Genomic DNA, 24,085 nt, shown 5'->3' on the forward strand with positions numbered 1-24,085 from the left:
CTGAAATCAAGAGTTGGCTGCTTAACCAAATGAGCCATGGAGGGACCCCTATGTCTTCTTTGGGAAAATATCTATTCAGGTTTTTTGCCCATTTTAATCAGATTATTTTTTATTATTAAGTTTTAAAAGTTCTTTATATATTTTGGATATTAAAACTCCTAGAAGAAAACAGGGAAAAACTTGACATTGTTCATGGAATTGATTTCTCTCTCTCTCTTTTTTTTTTTTTTAATTTGACATCAAAGGCAAAGGCAATGGAAGAATAAACACATGGGACTATATCAAACTAAAAAGATTCTGCATGGCAAAGGAAAAAAAATCAACAAAGGACAACTATGAATTGGGAGAAAATATTTGGAAACCATATGTCCAATAATAACAAAATATAAAAGTAAGACTTACATATGCAATTTTCTATCTTTCTTCTCCATCATAGGAGAAGCCTGGAGAGATGTTATATTTCAGGTCTCTTTAAATCAAATCAATTTGGTAAGGTATGCTGGAGTTGGGGCATTATGAGAAAGTAGCTACCCAAAATTTTTAGTGACCCATAAGGGCAAAACAAACAAGCAAAAACACTTAATGAGGGAAGATGCTGTTGAGGTTTTCATGTTGTATAAGATCATTTCAAATTATGTTAAAGATGTAAATATGTATTTAAAAACATTAGAAAAGAATTTTTTTTATTACCAGTCATACTTTGTGTCTCAACCATTAGCACAAAGGTATGTTATTGGGTGTTGGGTCTTTTTCACCTGGTACTTATAAAAACAATTGAAATAGAAAAGTAGTTTTTTGTTTGTCAGTAAATGACTATTTCTCACTTTCGTGTTTTTGTGAGAATGTTCTAGGCTCTGCTCCCCCCTCTTATTTGAATTATCAATACATTTTCTTCATGTTGTGGTAAATTATAATTCACAGTGACTCTTACATGAGCTTTAGTGGGCAGAGTTAAATCCTACATTAGTGATTAGGTGCCATTGAGAAGTTTGTCCCAATAAATTAAAAAATAGCTGGAAGTCAACATTCTTTATGGAAACATTCTCACTCTGAACGTGGGTCTCTATTTATGGGCAACTAGTCATTCAAAAGAACAATGCCATAATGGAGTAGAGGTGGTCTTTGAAGCTCTGAGATGTCATTGTACTGTTTCTCCCTAGAAGGTATACCAGTTCTTTCTATAGAACTCATCAGTCTTTGTGGACATGAAAAAACTTTGCTGCCAAGTCAAAACCTAAATGGCCACTGACTTTTCTCATGCTCATTATAATGCTGTAGTGCTGTATTTGGTCTCACAAGGGACACCATTATACTAATTCAGCACAGGATGCCTGCTGCCTTTTATCAAACTCTCCATTTTGTTTAAAATTTAACCCCACTTCCTTCGTAGTGTACTGACATCTCCTCAGAAATATTGTCAGCCCAAACCATTTTTTTGCACAATATAATGATTATCTATCTAAACAGTTACATTATACAAAACTGAAAATGTTCCCCACGTAAAAATCAGAGACTTGGAATAAGTATTGCATTAATAAAAATAATCTTTAGGATTGAGATAAGCTTGGATATGTACAGACACATTTGTATTGTAACTGTGACATCTCAGAATGGAGCAGAAGGCAAGATGAAGTATCTTCTAATCAATAGAGTAAGATGATCCCTAATGATGTGCAAATACACACACCATGTTTGTCTCCAGTGGTGTTGAACAACTTGGGATCCCCGAATCTCATTATCTAAATGGATTTATTGGGTTGAAACATTGTTATATATCTACTGAATCAGATAATGAGGACCAACAGGTTAAAAAAACAATAACTAGATATTTTATGCAACAAGAACACAAAATTCCCCAACCATTACACAAAATAACCTTAAATTCTGCTTCTATACTCTATACCATTATTCTTCCCAAAGATCTTCCCTCACTTTTTCCCCAAAGAAGAAAACAAAACCAGTTACACATTAAAGTGATGATTTTTCCCCCAAGATTTTAAATAGTTTGTGTGCAATATATCTTATAGTAAAAATTAAAGGAATTTTAAGGTTGAAATAAATTTTAGTTATTTAACTGGTTAATTAGGTATTCCAAACTAAACTAACTAACTAACTAAATAAATAAATCCTTTAAAAAAGTAAAAAAAAAAGTTTATGCAGAGACATCTAGTTGGCGTTAATGATTTTTGGCCCACATCATACTGTAGATTTGATTCTAGGGAGAATCTGAAATGGTATATGTACTGGCCAATGAATGTAAACAGAAATAGTATGTGACACCTCATGATGAAAAGGTTAAACATTATATATATACATACGCACACACACATATATATATATACACATATGTGATATATATATATATATATCTCATACTTTTCTTCCTCTTGCTTAGTTAGCTTGAAGGCCATATGTTGAATAGAGCAGCATGATAAGTTGGAAAGAGTCTAGATCCCTGACTCACAAATTATAAGAAAGCTGTCCAGGAGAGCCACCCAATTAGCAATATCTACATTGGATATTTCCATGAGTAATAAAGAAACTTGTACTTAGCAATGAAGATTTTGAAATTGCCTTTATGTATCAATTGTTATAATTTTTAATAAAGAAAGAAAGAGATAAAAGAATTGTAGAGAGCTATAGCCAAAGAGAGATATACGTTTCTACATATTGTTCGAGAGCATTGGGGGGAATGCTTCAAAAAAAAACTTGAGGAAAATGCATGTTATTAAAACTTTATGATCCTCAAAATTACGAATCCATTGGGAGCCTATGATAAATGGGGCAGAATTTAAATTTGACAGTTTTTCAACGAGAATTCAATAAGGACCTTGCAGAATTGTGTGTGTGGGGGGGTGGGTGGGTGTGAAAGAGAGAGAGAGTTTGAGAGGAAGGGGAGGGAGAAGGAGAAAGAAAGGAAGAGAGGGAGAAAATCGGTTCAGAATGAATCAGTGCATAGTGAATAGGAGAATTTAGAGGCACTTATGGAATAATAAACCTTGAGAGAAAGTTAGGTAGAAGATGCCAGAGGAATGGGATAGGAAAAAAAAAATGATGAAGTCATAAAAGAGGAAGCTGACAATAATAGAATTCAGAATAAAACTGGATAGTTAGGATATTAGAATTAAGGGTATGTCCATTTCTTTTTAATATTTTGGGGATGCTGTGTTCATTTGGGAAATTTATTTAAATTCAACTTCTTTAACTCTTAAATGAAGAATGAGAGGATAGAAAATTGTGTCCTCACCTTTCTAATATTCTTTAGTTTAAAAGTTGTGAAACTTCTAAATACATACATATAATTTTAACTAAGGAATTGCACTTGCCATGATAAAACAGTTCTTGAAATCCTGTATTATTTTTTCTCACTGAGTTAAATCAAGTTCCACACATTATAATGTGCAAATCTCTAGTCAGAACATAAGTATTACCTCAGCTTCTGTCTTGGACTTTCTGGAGTGATTGCATTTCAGCACCTCTTATGACAGGAAACAGAAAAACCAAGCTTAAGATTTCATTTTAAAATAAAGATCTTTATCCTCTACCATTTACTTCTGCAGGAAGAATAAAATATTATCACACTTCCTTGATGAAAATAGAAGGACTGGCACTAAAGGAGACCTATGATCAAATGATTGACCCTGTAGCTTTCCCAATTGAGGAAGATTTAGATATGTATCATTGTAATTCATACCAGAAATGACAGAATTATTGCAGTTTCTATCCTTAAGTCAGTGAAAATGTACTGGTATGAGTAGAGACACTTTCACTTCTAAGGTATTGAATTATTTCCTATCTTTTCCAAACCATGTCTGCCATGAATTCCAAGTTATAAACTTCCAATTCCAAAAACTATGTTACTATTGCCTTAGCTTGGGTTCTCCAGAAGCAGGCCTTGGGACAAAGATTCTGCTAAGAGTAGTTTATTTGGAAGGTGAAGGGTGAGCCAACAGAGGTGTAGGAAAATGAGACAAGGAGGGGAACTGATATAGATGCATTATCAAATCAGTTACACTGATGGCTATTGAAAGTTAACATCATGGGAAAAATCTGCAGCGTCAGACCATGGATGGGCAACTGGACAGAGATATTTAAACAACAGCTCCTATCCAATATCACTTAAAGGTTGAACTTGAGCATTATATATTCCCAGCATTTCAATCTGCTGCATGTGTGAGAAAGTGACTTCAGAAGCAGAGAAAGCTCTTAAAGAGATGAACAAACTGGCAAGTGAGGCCAGTTTGTGCTGATTTCAAAACACCAAGGGCACATTGTGCACACTGTAATAAATCCTTCCAAACCTATGATGTCTTTTGAAAACCTACTTTCTTAATAGCAGGATTTTAGGACAGAGTGCCTTCAATTTCCTTCAAGATATTTTAGGAGATATTACAAAGTGGTATGGAGGATTGTGGCCAATATTCCTCAAGTTTGGTGATTCCACAAACTTTCTACAAGATAAGCCTATAGCTGTCATGGGAAAATGTAGAATTTGGATCATCCTTCTTCTCAAGTGGTAATCCAACAGGTAAAGCTGTTTAATTATGTAATATAACATCAAGTGCTTTAGGACTATTTATTGAATAGATGGGCGAGTTGATGCATTAGAAAATGATGGTAATTTCATCAGAAAAATGAAAATCAGAAAGATGTTGGAAGTCAAGTGGAGGGAGAATGATCTTTATCAACTCCTTGACTTTGTGGAGTGATTCACTTATCTCTAAGAAAATTTTCATAGGGTTCTAATTAGGTTTACACATTAAAATATTAGTTATGTGGAATATTACTGTGCTGCACAGACATTTTATAACCATTTTTTCATCATAACAATAATTTCTTTCCAAACATACAGAAAAATAGAATTTTGCCATCTGGATATTGAGCCCAGATAACAGATTTTACTTGTTTATAAGCATTTTAGTAGGAAACAATGCCTTTACTTTTTATATATGAAACAAACATATTTAGGTACACATAAGTCTAAAGTAGAAATTGATAATTCTTGATTTCTCCATGATTCTGCAAAGATTTCAATTGATATACCACATATGCACATCAATGATCCCAAGCCCTCTTCTCTGGGAGCACCATTAACTGCTCCAAGTGAGGCTGAGGAATCTGGCTTGCCTTTACTGCATGCTGTTCTGTCAGCATGTGCCAGAATCATTGCTGTTAGATTACTAGAAGTATTTTTACCATTTGGCTAAGCAGCTCAGCCACATTCATTAGGAAGAGTACTAACAGGTGTTTTTCATGCTAAACTGTGCTTTTACTGCCATGTAGTAATTCAGGCTGTGTGTAGGGCACCACTGAGAAAGGTGGGGATGTAATCTATGCAGATGTTCTATACGGTTTCAGTGGTGAGGTTACAGGTGCTTCGGAATTAAGATATAGGTATTTCAGAAGAAGCCAAAAGACAGTGAATTGTCTGGGGACTGGTATAAAATGGATGAATTCCTATGGGCTTATATAACATATAGAGAAATCAGAACATCATAGGATCATTAGCGGAATATTTAATTAGACACCACCTTAATTAGACACTTCAATACGTATGTGGAAGACTAAAATGAGTAGATGGAAGAGTAAAATTTCAAATTTCACATAGACATAGAAAGCTAAAATATTTTTTTAACTGACCTATGGTCTTCCTTGCACAGGATATTTCTATAGTTGTTGGATTTGGCACAGTTGGAAAACAGAACTTTTCTGTAGTGACTTCAACAGGAGGAGTCACTGAAGCCTAGAAGTAATTCACACATCTAGGATCTAGGATCTATCTAGGATCTAGATATGAATGTTATATCTGCAGTGGGAGGGAAGACAGTTTATAGATATACACTTTCACCTATTTCCAAAACTTGTTAGGGAAGATTTCTCAATTGAATGCAAGTGTTTTCTCCACTGAATACATTTTTCATCTATTATTCAGCAATTAATTATTGAATACCAACAATGTTCTAGGCTCTAGAAATAAAAGAAATACACCATCCCTGTTCTTTTGGGGCTGTATCAGTAGAATAGGAGGAAAGAAATCCATTAAAATTGTTAGTTTAATAAGTCCAGAAGGGACTAATATTCCAAACATCAACATTGAGTACATGAGAGGCTTCAGCAGAGTCCTATTTTAATCTCTGAGTTTCTACAAGTCTTCCACCAAAATATGACATTTAAATCACCTGATAAGGATTGTTAGTTAGTGAGGTGAAGAGAAAGGGAATGGTTAGAAACTATTACATGTACATTTTGGAGTCCCTAAGAAAGGAAAGTTCTTAGTTCATTCCAAGAACCCCCAAAGAAGATAGGTTTGACTATATTGCAGTCAACCCAAGAGTCTAAAAGTGGTGAAGGATGCAGAAGAAATAGGCATACAGCTATAAGGTGCATACAGATGCAGCCCTGTAAGGTTTATTGAGAAATTTACATGTTCTCCTAAGGATTATTAAAACAACAACAACAACAACAACAACAAAACAAAAAATAAAACACTGGATAATTTTGGCCTAGAACAATGATTCTTGACTGGGGACAATTTTGCCCCCAGTAGACATTTGGCAATGACTAGAGACATTTTTGGAGGAAGCAGACTGTTGGCATCTGGTGGCTAGTTCACAGGGATGTTGTTAAGCATCTTGCGATGACAGGACAAGCCCCACAAAATGAATTACCTGGCCCAAAATGTTAATGGTGCCAAAGCTGAGAAACACTGACTTTCTAGAAAATTTCACCATTGGATTTAAAATCCAAATGTTTGTTTGGAAGAGGCTGAATTTAAGGGGAGTAACAGAAGATGTGAGATGAACAGTTGGGAAGCTATTCCAGTGATGTAAGCAAGAGGTCATTGTAGCTTGGATTGAGTTTACAAGACAACTGTGACATTTAAAAATATTAGAAAAAATGGAGTGTTTAAGAGGTGAGATCAGACACTATTGCTGCTCATGCACTTTATTATGGACTTGTTGGCTTATCTTTTTGATGGAAGATAGCAACCGGGCCCACAGCTCCTCCAGGTCATCCTTTAGCTTCTCCAGTTATTGGGACAGATATAGATTTAGCTCCATGATGAAGATTACCATTTTTTCCTGTTGGTCATTCTATCATTGAAGTTAGAGATATGCCAGTGATGAGAAAACAATGTGAGATCTAGGTTATCCTTGCAGACTCCAGCTCATTTTCACAAGTTCTAAGTTCTGTGTTCTCTTCCTTACTGCTCATCCTTCTGTTTTTTTCCTGATAGCCTACCTTGCTGCCTGCAGATCCAGAACCAGATGCAAGTTAATAGCTTTGTATAAACTATCTCCTCAAATTGTGTAATCTCAAATTCCATAGTTTTTCTGTACCACCCTTAGAATCTACACATTTCTAATCAAATCCTGCCTGATACAGTTGGGAATCTTGAACTCAAATTTCAAAAGGATGGACAAAATTTGGAGTTCAGAACAAACCAAGAAGTGAAGACCTGACTTGCAGTTTAGGATACTAGAATTGTCAGCCATTGCAGTAGTGGTAAACTGCAAAGAGAGATGTTTTCACAGAGACTGAAGCAGAGTTTTGAATAAATCAATTCTGGCTCATATTAAGGTGGTCTGCTCCTACCCTAACTGGTTTCCAGGGAGGAAAGTAAATCTTCTCTTGGAAAAGAATAGTATCACACAGAACCTCAAATGATTTAAGAATTTTAAAACTTGGGGCACCCGGGTGGCTCAGTCATTAAGCATCTGCCTTCGGTTCAAGTCATGATCCCAGGGTCCTGGGAAGAAGCCCTGCATTGGGCTCCCTGCTCCATGAGAAGTCTGCTTCTCCCTCTCCCACTCCCCCTGTGTTCCCTCTCTTGCTCTGTCTCTCTCTGTCAAATAAATAAATAAAATCTTTTAAAAAAAAGAATTTTAGGGCGCCTGGGTGGCTCAGTTGGTTAAGCGACTGCCTTCGGCTCAGGTCATGATCCTGGAGTCCCGGGATCGAGTCCCGCATCGGGCTCCCTGCTCAGCGGGGGGTCTGCTTCTCCCTCTGATCCCCTTCCCTCTCGTGCTCTCTGTCTCTCATTCTCTCTCTCTCAAATAAATAAATAAAATCTTTAAAAAAAAATTCCTTTAAAAAAAAAAAAAGAATTTTAAAACTTGTGTTTGTTCATAGCAACCTTTCTTGGAAGAACTTTCATTCTATTTAAATTTTATTTTTTAAATTTTTTGGCTGTTCTTGAGGTCTTCTCTTTCATGTGAAATGTAGGATGAAATTTCTGATGAACTATTTTATTATGATTATTAATGAAATTCCATTAAATTTGCATAGATCAATGCACAGATCATGAAATTTAAATTGTGGTTTTCCCAACTTCATAGGATCCTATCTGTCTATATACTTGGATCTTTATTTATGACTTTCAAAATCTATTTGTGTTTTTACAATATATATAGCACATATTTTTTATTTTATAATATATAACACATTTTTATAGAATATCCATAGTTATATAGATTTTGCCACTGTGAAGAGGATTTTATTACATTTTATAACTGATTACTTTCTAAATTTTATAATTTTTAAAATTTTTTAAAGATTTATTTATTCATTTGAGAGAGAGAGAGTGGAAGGAGGGTCAGAAGGAGAGAATCCCCAAGCAGACCCCCTGTTGAGCACGGAGCCTGAGGAGGGGCTCAATCTCCCAATCCATGAGATCATGACCTGAGCAGAAACCAAGAGTTGGATACCTAGTGGTATCCAACTGAGCCACCCAGGCACCCCCTTTCTAGATTTTAGAATTACTGTTTCTGAATCTGAGAACAAACATTGGCAGGTTCTTGTTCTTAGCAGGATGACAGAGATGAAAATTATTTTAAGATGGTGGAAAAGCGATAGATCCCATCTTAAAGCCCAGGGCTATGTAGATTTCCAATCAAGCTGGATTTATGATTAAAGGAAAAAAAAGTGACTCTCAAACATGGGAATTGGAAATTTTTTTCCTGGGAGACTCAAACTTAGAGAGACAGAAAACACAAATAATTACAAAGTTCATTTAGTAAAATATAGCATCCAGAGGTGGGAAATAATATTTCACTTTTTTCTTCACTTTTTATATTACATTTAACCTAAAATATTCACATTTATGCACCATAATTTAAATTAATATTAAATATCAGATTGTAGCAACAAACAAAATTCTAAGAGGCAAGAAACCATGTCTTTTTGTCTATCTAATTAACGATATTGAAATTAAGCCAATTAATAACAATGACCTCTAAGTACTAAATAGTCACACATCTCTCACTTTAAATCAAAAACTAGAAATGATTAAGCTTAATGAGGAAGGCAAGTTGAAAGCTGAGATAGGCCTAAAGCCAGGCCTCTTGCACCAATTAGCCAAATTGTGAATGCAAAGGAAAAGTTCTTGAAGAAAATTAAAAGTGCTACTCCAGTGAACACATTAATGATAAGAAAGCAAAACAGACCTTTGCTCATAGGGAGAAAGTTTGAGGGGTTTGGACAGATGATCAAAGCAGCCACAACATTCCCTTAAACCAAAGCCTAATCCAGCAAGTTCCCAACTCTCCTCAATTCTGTGAAGGCCAAGAGAGATGAAGAAGCTGTGGAAGAAGAGTTTGAAACTAGCAGAGGTTAGTCCATGCAGTTTAAGGAAAGAAACCATCTAACAACATCAAAGTACAAGGTGAAGCAGCAAGTGCTGATGTAAAAGCTTCAGCAAGTTATCCAGAAGTTCTAGCTAAGGTAATAAAGATGGCTACAATAAACAATAATTTTTCAATGTATATGAAAGAGCCTCATATTGGAAAAAGATGCCATCTAAGAACTTCATAGCTGGGAACGAGAAGACAATGCTTGGCTTCAAAGCTTCCAACGACAGGCTGACTCTCTTATAAGGGGCTAGTGTGGCTGGTGACTTGACATTGAAGCCAGTGCTCATTTACTGAAATTACTAGGGCCCTTAATAATTATTCTAAGTCAACTCTGCCTGTGATCTATAAATGGAATAAAAGGACTGGATGATCACTATCTGTTTATAACATGAATATTTACAGAGATATCTACTATTTTAAGCCCACTATTGAGACCTATTTGCTCAGGAAAAAAGAAAAGAAGAAGATTCTTTTCAAAGTACAACTACTCATTGACAATGCACCTGGTCCCCCCAGTGCTCTAATGGAGCTGTACAAGATTAATGTTCTTTTGATGCCGACTAACAGGTCTATTCTGCAGCCCATGGATCAAGGGGGTAATTTTGACTTTCAAGTCTTATTATTGAAGAAATATTTTTCATAAGGCTACAGCTGTCATAGATAGTGATTCCTCTGATGCATCTGAGCAAAGTACATTGAAGACTTCTGGAAAGGATTCACCATTCTAGATGCCATTAAGAACATTCATGATTATGAACAATGGATAATATATGGAATTGTTGAATCACTATATTGTACACCTGAAACTGACATAACACTGTATGCTAACTATACTGGAATGTAAAATAAAGTAAATTTTTTTTAAAAAAGAACATTTATCATTCATGGGAGGAAGTCAAAATATCAACATTAACACTGATCCTGGGTAGCTCAGTCAGTTAAGCGTCTGCCTTTGGCTCAGGTCATGATCCCAGGGTCCTGCCATTGAGCCCAGGTCTGACTCCCTGCTCAGCGGGGAGTCTCCTTCTCCCTCTCCTTCTGCCCCCCCCACTCATGCTCTCTCTTTCGCTCTCATTCTCTCTCTCAAATAAATAAATAAATCTTTTTCTTTTTTAAATCAACATTAAAAGAAGTTTGGAAAAGGGGCGCCTGGGTTGCTCAGTCATTAAGCGTCTGCCTTCCACTCAGGTCATGATCCCAGGGTCCTGGGATTGAGTCCTGCATGGGGTTCCTTGCTCAGCGGGAAGCCTGCTTCACCCTCTCCCACTCCCCCTGCTTGTGTTCCCTCTCTCACTGTGTCTCTGTCAAATAAATAAAATATTAAAAAAAAAAGAAGTTTGGAAGAAATTGATTCCAATCCTTATGGTTGACTTCAAGAGACTCAAGACTTCAGTGGAGGAAGTAAGTGCTGATGCAGTGGAAGTCGCAAGAGAACTAGAACTAGAAATGGAGCCTGAAGATGTGATAGAATTGCTGCAATCTCATGATAAAACTTGATTGGATGAGGAGTTGTTTCTTATGGATGAGAAAAGAAAGTGGTTTCTTGAGATAGAATCTACTCCTGGTATAAATGCTGTAAAGATTGTTGAAATGACAACAAAGCATTTAGAATATTACATAAACTTAGTAAATAAAGCAGTGGCAGGGTTTGAGAGGACTGACTCCAATTTTGAAAAGAATTCTACTGTGGATAAAATGCTATCACATAGCATTGAATGCTACAGAGAAACTGTTCATGAAAATAAGAGTCAATCAATGTGGGAAATTTCATTGTTATCATATTATAAAAAATGGCATCAGCCACCCCAACTTTCGGCAACCACCACCCTGATAGTCAGCATTGAGCCAAGACCCTCCACCTGAAAAAGGATTATGATTCCCTAAAACTCAGATGATGGTTAGAATTTCTTAGCAAGAAAACATTTTTAAATTAATGTCTATACATTGTGTTTTCAGACAAACTGCACACTTAATAAACTATAATGTAGTGTAAACATAACTTTTATATACACTGGGAAACTAAAAAATCATTTGACTTGCTTTATTTTGATATTCACTTTATTGCAGGTGATCTGGAACTGAACCCACAATACCTCTGAGATATGGTTGTATAGCACTAAGCTGCCTGGTGAGACAGAGAACACTGGGCCTCAGATTGCTCATCCTCCATCAGACAAGTCCCTGAACTTATTTACATGGTAGTGACAGGCATCCAAAAAAGAGGAGGGAATAACATTAAAGCTCAAGGCTTTGTTTCAGGACTGGTGTGCTGTCCCTTCTGCTGTCTTCTGTTGTTAAAAGACCATCACAAGGTCTGTGTACACTTAGGCAGTTTAAGTAAGCTCTATCTCATCATAGAGAGAAATATTGCAAAGGGTCTCATACCAAAAAGCATAAAGATTTGTGGGTATTTGCAACTGATCTACCAAAAAAAAAAAAATTGAGAATGACCAAAAGTGTGGGTGAACTTAGCATACTGAATATCATACTGAATATAATATATATGTTGTCTCTGCTTTAAAGAAATTGGCTTTGATGTTATCTTATAATTCTGTGATTTATGCTGACTTCTATTCTCACTGGCATGCTTACTTAACTTCTATGTCATAAAAATAATGGATTAGCTGAAATATGGCAATATTAATGTAGCTCTTTCTCTGGTTGAATTCAGTGCTTGGAAATAAACAGGTAAAGAGTTGTGAGACTTCTTCATCTGAAAGCTTATATGAGAAGAAATTTAAAAAAGCCTGAAAATAAATTGTCTACATGGTTCTATCTATAGTGTAACGAGATTTGAAAGATTTTTACTTTTATCCTAAAAAAGGTGAAAACACACAGGATGACAACCATTTCTATCCTATTGGCATGGGTTTACTGATACTGATGTGAGACTAGAATAAATTATTATTAACATCTAAAGTATAGTATGGAAGCTCTGAAAGTAGCCATTAAAATTGTTGAGTACAGACAATTCCATTAAGGCATAGATTTGATATGTATTTGTTGGTTATTTATCTTCTTCACTATGGTATAGGTTTCTATAATACATATTTGGAAGAAGTATGCCTGACTTTACATGTTGCTGTAATCTTTCCCATGTTGCCAGGGAGTACAGAGCTAAGAATTATGCTCAATTGCAGTAACTTTTTTTTTTTTTTTTTTTTTATTTGCGAGAGAGAGAATGAGAGACAGAGAGCATGAGAAGGAGGAGGGTCAGAGGGAGAAGCAGACCCCCCGCCGAGCAGGGAGCCCGATGCGGGACTCGATCCCGGGACTCCAGGATCATGACCTGAGCCGAAGGCAGTCGCCTAACCAACTGAGCCACCCGGGCGCCCCTGCAGTAACTTTTTTTTTTAAATCACATACTGTCTGCTATGTTAAATCTTCTCATTCTAAACACTTTTATCTCACTTGAGCTACTTATTTTATCTTCATTTTATTGAACCTATTTTTTTGTTTTATTTATTTTTTTTTAAGAGTTTATTTATTTATTTGTCAGAGAGAGAGAGAGCACAAGCAGGGGGAGCGGCAGGCAGAGGGAGAAGCAGACTCCCCGCGGAGCAGGGAGTCTGATGCGGGACTCGATCCCAGGGCCCTGGGATCATGACCTGAGCCGAAGGCAGACGCTTAATGACTGAGCCACCCAGGTGTCCCTTTTTTTTTGTTTTAGATTTAGCTTATTCCAATCAGATCCAGAGATAAGGGATAAACTAAAATATCAAAGGAAAACAAGCACAAATTTATCTGTCACAGTTTCTATGTTCACCTATTTGGGAATAATTGTCATAGAAACTTTTGCTAGAGCTAATGAAGCAAATAATATATTTTCAATGAGAAACAGTGCCAGATTTTAGATGGTAAAAATGAATTGCCTTAGGCAGGGTCTTAACCCCAATTACTTCAATTATGTGTTTCATGGAAATCATTATACTCAATTAATATTTGTTGAATTTATTCTATATTCATAGCACTTTTATGAATGCTATAAAAACTCAGACAAAGTGAACTCAAAGCTTCTATCACTGAAAGTTTACTTTGAAATATAGCTATTCAGATTTCTGTAGTGAGTAATCAATATTTTACAGGTTCACATTTTTAACTTGTAAATTTAGAAATTCTTTTAGATCTTGGTTTTGCTGCATTACTATTTCAGGGTTACTGGGATCTTTCTTTTATAAACTAATAATTATTCATAAATTGATCCTACCCATTCCCCCCCAGAATTCTTATGATCTGGTCTCAAGGTTTGCTTATACTCCAACTTCTCTTTTATATTACTTCTGGCTGTGTCAAAATATCTATGTTAGCCTGTATCATCACCCCTCACAGTACCGCTCAAACAGAAATTTGAAAGATTTGTTTTGGAAAGCAAAAATTCTCAAAAGCCAGTTTATAACATGACAATTACATCTAAGTGATTTATCTGAAATTTTTTTGAGTTTTTAAGTAAAACAAATCGTTTGAACTCTTAGCTAAAAACTAGTGGTAAAATTATAGGAAGAACAAGTGGAAGTTATTTTCCTGGGAGGGAAGACTTCTATAATATTACATAGAAAAAAATGGAAAGTCAAAAAGGTTAAATAACTATTCTAAATAAAAGGACTAGGAAGTGGAAGAGTCACCAATTCTGAACTCTAGTCCCAAGACTACATAACATATTTCTCCTGCATAATTCTGTGAGGAGGTATTGACCCTCTGAAGCGCATTAATTTAAATTTATGAATTCACTTCTCTGATACATAATTTACTGATCTAAGGAAAGTCAGCTGTCATTAGGGACAATAGGAGTTGCTAGTTCACAGAATCCTTGTTTATCTAAATCTGTCAGAATCCTTGTGAGAATCAGCTAATAAGTGGTAGAGTTTTAATATCAAGTTGTTAAAGCTGCCTAGCTGCCAGACTATTATCTCTACTGCAATAAAAAAAAAGAAATAGCTATATAATTTATTGTCATGGCTTCCTATGTTCCAGTTTTTGATTTTTCACTTGGAAAAATATGCATCATTAACTATAACTTTATTTCTTTTATAGTTTACTATGAACTGATAATATTGATTTGATACAAACATCACTTTATTATATTCCAGTATACTCAGTATATGGATGAAGTTTTTGAATAAGTGCTGATTATTCTATAATCTTAAAATTTAAATTGAAGCAAAATTAAATTGATGCAATATTCGTATCAACACATATTTGCCTATATATTTGCTGACATTAGAGAAGTCAGATGCCAGATCTTTGGTTTTGCTGCATTACTACTTCAGTGTTACTAGAATCTATCTTTTATAAACTAATAATTGTTCATAAATGGATCCTATCCACTTCCTGACATTAGAGATGATCAGAACATATGTCTCTTTCTCTGTATCTATTCATATCTATCTGCGTATCTATCATCTGTCTATCTACCTCTCCATCTATCAGGAGACATCCTTGTGAGTAAAATATGTAATCACCAAAACACTATGCAACTATGCATACTATGAGTTTTAGTTCAAAAATAAAAAAATGATCTGTGATATAAGATAATCCAAGATCATAGAATGCTGCTATAAGCAGGAAAGAATATCCAATGGAAAAAAGACAGTCTTTTCAACAAATGGTGTTGGGAAAATTGGACAGGCACATGCAGAAAAATGAAACTGGACCATTTCCTTACACCATGCACAAAAATGGAGTCAAAATGGATAAAAGACCTAAATGTGAGACAGGAATCTATCAAAATCCTAGAGGAGAACACAGGCAACAACCTCTGTGACCTCAGCCGAAGCAACTTCTTGCTAGACACGACTGCAGATGCAAGGGAAACAAAGGCAAAAATGAACTATTGGACTTCATAAAGCTAAAAAGCTTTCGCACAACAAAGGAAACAGTCAATAAAACCAAAAGACAACCAACAGAATGGGAGAAGATATTTGCAAATGTTTTATCATATAAAGGGTTAGTATCCAAAACCTATAAAGAACTTATCAAACTCAACACCCAAAGGATAAATAATCCAACCAATCAAGAAATGGGCAGAAGACATGAACAGACATTTCTGCAAAGAAGACATACAAATGGCCAACAGACACATGAAAAAATGCTCAACATTACTGGGCATCAGGGAAATACAAATCAAAACCACAATGAGATACCACTTCACACCAGTCAGAATGGCTAAAATTAACCACTCAGGAAATTACAGATGTTGGCGAGGATGTGGAAAAGGGAAAACCTCTTACACTGTTGGTGGGAATGCAAGCTGGTGCAGCTGCTCTGGAAAACAGTATGGAGGTTTCTCAAAAAGTGGAAAATAGAGCTACCCTCTGACCCAGCAATTGTACTACTAGATATATACCCCAAAGATACAAATGTAGTGATCTGAAAGGGCACCTGCACCCCAATGTTTATAGCAGCAATGTCTACAATAGCCAAACTATGGAAAGAGCCCAGATGTCCATCGACAAATGAATGGATAAAGAAGATGTGGTTCATATGTGCAATGGGATATTACTCAGCCATCAGAAAGGATGAATACCCACCATTTGCATCAACATGGATGGAACTAGAGGGGATTATGCTAAGTGAAATAAGTCAAACAGAGAAAGACAATTATAATATGGTTTTACTCATATGTGGAACATAAGGAATAGAATGGAGGACCATAGGGGAAGGGAGGGAAAACAGAATGGGAAGAGATCAGAGAGGGAGGCAAACCATGAGAGACTCTGGACTCCAGTAACCAAACTGAAGGTTACAGAAGGGAGGAGGGTGGGGGGATGGGGTAACCAAGTGATGGGTATTAAGGAGGGCACGTATGGTGATGAGCACTGGGTGTTATATGCAACTAATGAATCGTTGAACCCTACATCAAAAACTAATGATGTACTATATGCTGGCTAACTGAACATGATAGTAAAAAAAATTAAAAAAAGAAAAAGAAAAGAAAATCACTAAGTTAAGCCTGACCTCCAATGGACGGAAAATAAGAAACATCTTTGGAGGGAGGTGAATCAAACATCCTGTTTCTCATAAAAGTTCATCACTAATTTTTACATTCTTTGGTGAATCTCACATCAACTATTATTGGAATTCTATTGGTGATTTTCTATGTCCCTGATTCTTTCCACATTTATTATTTGGAATTTTTCTACAAGGGTAATTCTTTCCTTTATGTATGCATGTATGTATGTAATTACTTATTTATATATATATATTTTTAAAGATTTTATTTATTCATTTGAGACAGAGATACAGAGACAGAGAGAGCATGAGCAGGGAGAGAGGCAGAGGGAGAGGGAGAAGCAGGCTCCTCGCTGAGCCAGGAGCCCGATGTGGGGCTCGATCCCAGGACTCTGGGATCATGACCTGAGCTGAAGGCAGACGCTTAACCGACTGAGCCACCCAGGCGCCCCATTTACTTATTAATTTATGTAAAAATCCATGGATTTATGGATCTTATTTTATTCTTTGGTTTATAATTTGATACTATTGTTGTCTATTATATTCCAACTTGGACCATTTGGAGTTCTTTCAGGTTGGCTTCTGTCCTTTTTAAATGCCCCCATTCTTTTTTTTATGTGAGCAGTTCCTTAATTTCTGTTACTGCAAGATGCTTCAGGCTTATTTTGAATTTCCTCTGCCCTGGTGCTAGAATCAGACATTTCTCCAAAGAGTTTCAGTTCCTTATATTAGAAAATGTCATTGGAAACCAAGACCTCTGATGTTTTTGTTTGGTTTTATTGTTACCACGTCTTAGTCCATTTGGGCCATTATGACAGAATACCATAAACTGAGTGACTTACAAACAACAGATATTTATTTCTGATAGTTACCAAGATCAAGGTGCCAGCAGATCTGTGTCTGATAAGATACCACTTCCTCATTCAAAAGCCAACATTTGCTGTCTCCTCACATGACAGGAGGCAAAGGGAGCTCTCTGGGATTTCATTTCTACAGCACTAATCCCCATTATGAGGGCTCTACCCTCATGACATAAGCAACTCCCAAAGAATCCACTTCCAAATGTATCAAATTGGGGATTCGCACATGAATTCTGAGGGACATAAATTTTCAGTCTACATCAATCACATTTATTTTTAGTCCTGGGCCAGCAGTTATATCTGTGTCAGTAGTCAGTATAGCTTAGAGGTTTTCCTTAAGTTCCGTGAGTCAGTAAGACTTCTACCTTTAGAAGAGAATCCATGTGCATGTGTGTATTAGGGTTAACTTCAATGTACAGGCAGTGTATAATTCTGCCTTATGCTTCACTTCCTACTCATTCAACGCCTTGAGAACAGCCAGAGGTGAATAGTTGCAGCCCTCTCCAGTCTTTCTTGGGTATATGTGCAGTTTTTTTTCCAATTACCAAGAATATGTTACAACTTTTTAAAATCCTTCGTATACTTCTTGTTCCCTAGATATTACTTCTAAATTTTTGGCTGTGCTCCTTTGTCCAAACTGTACCTTAGGCAGCTCCTGTGTTAAACAGTTGCAACTGATTGTTTTCAACGACTGAGGATAAGGTTTCTCCTCTGGAGCTGAGCTCTGAGTCAGTCAAACAGCCACAACACACTGAGAATGAAGCTTTTCCTGGGAACTTCATGTTGGGTCACAGAGTGACAATACACTGGTAATGGGACTTCTAATGAGTGCCAAACAGGTATGCCCTTTCTGATAGCTAAGAAAGAGGCTGTTGTTTTTTGAGGCTAGGGTTTGGGAGTAGTCCTAAATTCAAACATCACAAAACCTACAGTTCTAGTTGAGTGTCAGTATTTGTTATTGTATAAACATTTTTCTGTTTGTTTTAAACATTTTGTGAATTTCCAGAGCTCAGCATTTGTGAAATATATCTTGAATAAATACTGTGCTTTTAGATAGAAATAATTGAATTTTAGTTTCAAATATATTTCCAGTCAAAATCCTAGCCATTTACTTTATTTTTGTCAAATTGACAAAATGATTCTAGAATTTATTTCAAAGTAAACCTAAGTGCAATTTGACACATTTAGATAAGAAGATACATATAATTTTTCACAACTGTAACATTCTTTTTAAATCGTGCAAAAATTAAGGCTTTGTGATACTGGCCAAGATTTTGTTTTCATCTTGATTGGAATCCATTTTCTTATTAAAATAATCAACCTAAAACACCCATATTTCTAACAGATTTTTTTTCTACTTTCTAATGTTTTATAAATAATTCCTTAGATAGAGAATATTCATTTGAATATTACTCATTCAAATGAATATATTTGAATTCATTATGCAACTTTTCATGTACTTTATTATTTCTTAAAAATACCTTGACACAAAGATATATTTGACTTTTTTGTATTATATAAACATGATATTTTGGAAGTAAATCTGATAACTTCTGCACTTATTACTTCCTTCAATGAATAAATACTGTTGCTACATTCCAAATAATACACTGAAAACTGGGGACACAGGATTGAGCAAGATGAATAAGATCCCTACCCTCATGAAATTTTCTTATCGGAAAGAAGACACAAATTAAATGAACTAAATATTGAGAATGTAGCACAGGGCCAATCAGAATTGCCAAAATCAACAAAAGGCTGAAAATACAATCTTGTTTGCTTTTAGGATATAGATAACAATTTTTTAAAACATCACCACATTTTCATTCTATCCAACTAGAGCAAAATGGGACTTAGTATATCATAAGAGATAACACTGGCCAGGGATAGAATTTGTCACTTTCAGTGCCCTATCTTTCATTGGACAGTTAAGGGTTTAACTCCAGAATACTTGTTTAGACATAAGAGGAATAATTTTGATAAAATCCAAATAGAGACTCTGCTGAGCACTCTAATTAAAATAAAGTAGTTTTATAGGCTTCCAGTTATGGAATGAGTAAGTCACAGGAATAAAAGGCACAGCATAAGGAATATAGTCAAAGATATTATAATAGAGGTGTACAGTGACAGATGGTAGCTACACTTGCCGTTGAGTATAGCATAACGTATAAACTTGTCAAATCACTATGTTGTACTCCTGAAACTAATGTAACATTGTGTGTCAACTATACTCATATTAAAAATTTTAATAATTAATTAATTAGTTAATTAAGTAGCATTATAAAAGACAATATGGACAAAGGTATTGTCTTGGAAAAAATTGTAAATAACCTTACATTTTTCTGAAAAAGATGACTAGGGATAGCAATCACACACGTAGTCCATATGGACTCTGGAGCTGATGGTTAGACTATCACAAGGTTAAGTAGTTAAAAATTATATATCCTCTTTTTTCATATCTATAAAATAAATAGCTTCCAGAAATGTTGATGTGTCATTGAGCTTATATGACAAGAGTTCAGGAGAAAAGGTAAACATTCTTTTATTTGAATTATAACACACTGTGAGACTTCCAGAAAAAAAAAAAACATATATGGTATGTATATATATAACACACATGCCTATATGTGCATCTTGCTTGTTGGTATATACATATGTTCGTATATATACATATGCCTTTGGGACATATACAGACAAAGGTAAATATACACACATTTTATTTTGGGATATTTCTTTCTGCCACCAACCTCCTGATAGTTTATTGAGAATATTATCATTGTTAAAAATATTATTGATTTTTCTAGCAGTTAGAAAATGATTATTTGAATGATCTCTGCACCATGAAATATAAATTCTGCATAGGATACCTATATGGCTTTTAAAACTTTGTTATTAGGGCGCCTGGGTGGCTCAGTTGGTTAAGTGACTGCCTTCGGCTCAGGTCATGATCCTGGAGTCCCAGGATCGAGTCCCGCATCGGGCTCCCTGCTCGGCAGGGAGTCTGCTTCTCCCTCTGACCGTCCCCCCTCTCATGCTCTATCTCATTCTCTCTCTCAAATAAATAAATAAAATCTTTAAAAAAAAAAAAAAAAAAAACTTTGTTATTAGAACAAACAGGGTTCTAGAGGGGAGGGGTTGGGAGGATGGGTTAGCCTGGTGATGGGTATTAAAAAGGGCACGTATCGAATGGAGCACTGGGTGTTATACGCAAACAATGAATCATGGAACACTACATCAAAAACTAATGATGTAATGTATGGTGATTAACACAACATAAAATAAAATAAAATAAAATAAAATAAGAACAAAATGGGAGTTGGAACTAGATCCATGTTGCACAGTGATTATGTAAATAATCTATTAAATAGATGAGTCTCGATATGTGGAGAGAATACTCACATTTATTGTGCGAATACAGTGACTTTCCCTTCCTTTTTATTTTATATCTTAAAATTCCAAGAGCACGGGGTGCCTGGGTGGCTCAGTTGGTTAAGCCACTGCCTTCGGCTCAGGTCATGATCCTGGAGTCCCGGGATCAAGTCCCGCATCGGGCTCCCTGCTCGGCGGGGAGTCTGCTTCTCCCTCTGACCCTCCCCCCTCTCATGTGCTTTCTCTCTCTCATTCTCTCTCTCAAATAAATAAATAAAATCTTTAAAAAAAAAAAAGATTCCAAGAGCACTTTTTTGCTCATCTAATGTGTTTATTGGAATAGCTTAATATGTTGTTTGTTTGCTGTACTTTTTTTTGTTGTTTTTTGTTTGTTTTTTTAGGCAATGAAATATTGGTTATTTTCTTACGTGATATTAGGTTTGTCTTCTCAGACTATTTGGGGGGATAAAAATGCAGACAACACGTTTTAGGAAAAAGGTGGGTAAAATATTTATATTTACTCGGTATGACAAAGTGAGTGCATTAAAATCTATATTGATGGAAAATTCAGTTTGTTATCAATTTTATATATCGTGGCTGCTCTAGGATACTAGTTAACATCCAGGATTCTGAAGCTAGACTGAATTAGACCCTTATTAACTCCTAATACTGTCATTAGATAGCTTGATGTCACTGCTTTGATAAAATTGGAGTAAAGAATTGCCTACTTTGTAAAGTAGAAAGTAACAATTAATTGCATTAATATATATAAAGAATTTACAGTGCCTGGCACATGGTGAATACTCAATATATGCTAGCTGATACTATTCTCAAGTAGCAAAAGAAAGATGGCTTTTTTTCTCTATTGGCTCTAATGAAAAAATCTTTGAATTTAGGTTCTTGTCTCATGAAAAGTTCTGAAGTGATATTTCTAATTTGGAAGAGAATACTTTTTAAAAATGTACTTTCCATGCATTGGTAAATAAAGGGGTCAAAAGGAGACACAATTAATTATATTTCTAAATTGCTTTTTGGGATAAACTTCTGGCACAGTGCCAAACTCAGTGCAGTGTTACCACTTTCATTTTCTGTGAGGATAAACTTCCCCCATATCAAGTCACTGCTTTTAACGCAGCCTCAGTGTCTTCAACACTCTCTAGCTTCAATCAAAGATGACTCAGAGGTGACTCTTAGTGTTTGAAAGCTCTAGTGTTTCTTTACATATTTTTCTGCTAAAAGCAGTTCCTTCAGTCCTACCTGTTTCCTTCTAAGCAACAGGCCTTGGTGTTACCTTAACCCTTAGTTAACATTCTGATGTAAACCTGACTTCCATTCCTTAGAATTTCCTGGAAAAAAATGCTATGTCTTGTACAAGAGATACCATGGCTCTCCCGTTCCTATCTCCAAAACCATATTTGTGAAAGTTTGGAAAAATGTAATAGTCTCATACATTCATATTTATATGATTGGGTTATTTTTCATTGCAACTAGATACAATTTCACACTGTCAATGTGGGACTGTAAACTTTATTCCTTTTCGTGTTGTTCATAGCATCCATGTTCATAAGGTATCTTCACTTTAGAGCTACCTTGTCAGGTTTAGTAGGTAAATTTGCTGATTAAACCAGTTACATTTTATTATTACTAAAAAAACCCCCCAGAAAACATTATTATTTCAGAATAGTATATACATAGTGCAACACAGTTTTGAACAAGGTGACCACTGTAACATTTAAAAATTAGTCACTTGTGTCACAAACACTTAATTTTTTCTTATGGAAGAAACACATTTTCTGGGGCACCTGGGTGGCTCAGTCTGTTGAGTGTCTGCCTTAGGCTCAGGTCGTGGTCCAGGGGTCCTGGAATGGAGACCAGCATGGGGATCCCTGCCCAGTGGAAAGTCTGCTTCTCTTCTCCCTCTGCCCCACACCCCCACTCGTGCTAGCTTTCTCACTCTCTGTCAAGTATATGAATAAAATCTTAAAAAAAACAACAACACATTTTCTTTGAAATAAAACAAAACATAAAAAATACCGTATGTATAAAAGAATTAAAATTCCCAGTGTATGCATTTAGCTCTATACTGTTAATTCTAATAATATTATTTAACATACAAAGTGTTTATGATATATTTTAAACACCATTTATTTTATATTACATATTATAATAAATATGACAACATGTTAATATTATATATATTAGTTTCTAACAAAATTTGTGTTCTGTGATATCTAATGGAATGAATAATATATACTCTTTATGCAATGAATAATATATACTCACTTTTCCATATTGTAAAATGGTCTCTGAGAAATTTAATCACACTTATGGATTAATTAACCATTTCTCTATGGTGAGATATTTAAATTTGCTTCCAATCTTACACTATTATTATAAGTGATGCTACAATACATCTTCTCACCCATAGCCTTTATATGCTACTTTTTATTTTGCATTTGAAAATTTCTAAAAGGGAGCCTGGGTGGTTCAGTTGGTTAAGCCTCAGGCTTCGGCTCAGGTCATGATCCTGGGGTCCTGGGATGGAGTCCCGCATCGGGCTCCCTGCTGAGCAGGGAGCCTGCTTCTCCCTCCCTCTGCCTGCCATTCCCCCTGCCTGTGCTCACTCTCTCCCTCTCTCTCTCTGGCATATAAATAAAATCTTTTAAAAAATTCCTAAAAGTAGACATTTTTGACATTTTGATTAAATGGTAACATAATTTTGAAGTGAGATTTACTTATTTGGATCTGTGAACATAATAGTGATTGTACAGCATTTGGAAATTTTTGAAACATATAAATAAAAAATTAAATAACTTATAATCTGGCCACTTAACATTTATTTAAATATTTTCATATATATGAGAATTGTTATGTGTGTGTACATATGTCTATGTTTCTGTGTACTTGTGTGTATGTATCTGTTTATACAGATGTACAGAAACAGACATATACACACATATAATAGTTTATATATGTATATATATATATATAGAGAGAGAGCGAGAGAGAGATGTAAAGACACAGACACAGCATTCTCATATTACATATATATAGTGTATCCTTGCTCTCTGTGGTAGTTATACTCTATAAAGTCACCAAGAACACTGTATGCTGAACCATTGGTCTTGGACATAATTAGGTTCCTGTGAGCCTCTGGTCACAACATTTTCATTAATTGATCAATGCATAAACTTGTTTTACCTGTGTTTCTGTTTAAAGATATCTTATTTAGTATATATTGTTGATTCATGAACATTGAATTCACAGTCAACAACA

This window comes from Neomonachus schauinslandi, chromosome 8 (assembly GCF_002201575.2).
Source record: "Neomonachus schauinslandi chromosome 8, ASM220157v2, whole genome shotgun sequence".
Classification (NCBI taxonomy): domain Eukaryota; kingdom Metazoa; phylum Chordata; class Mammalia; order Carnivora; family Phocidae; genus Neomonachus; species Neomonachus schauinslandi.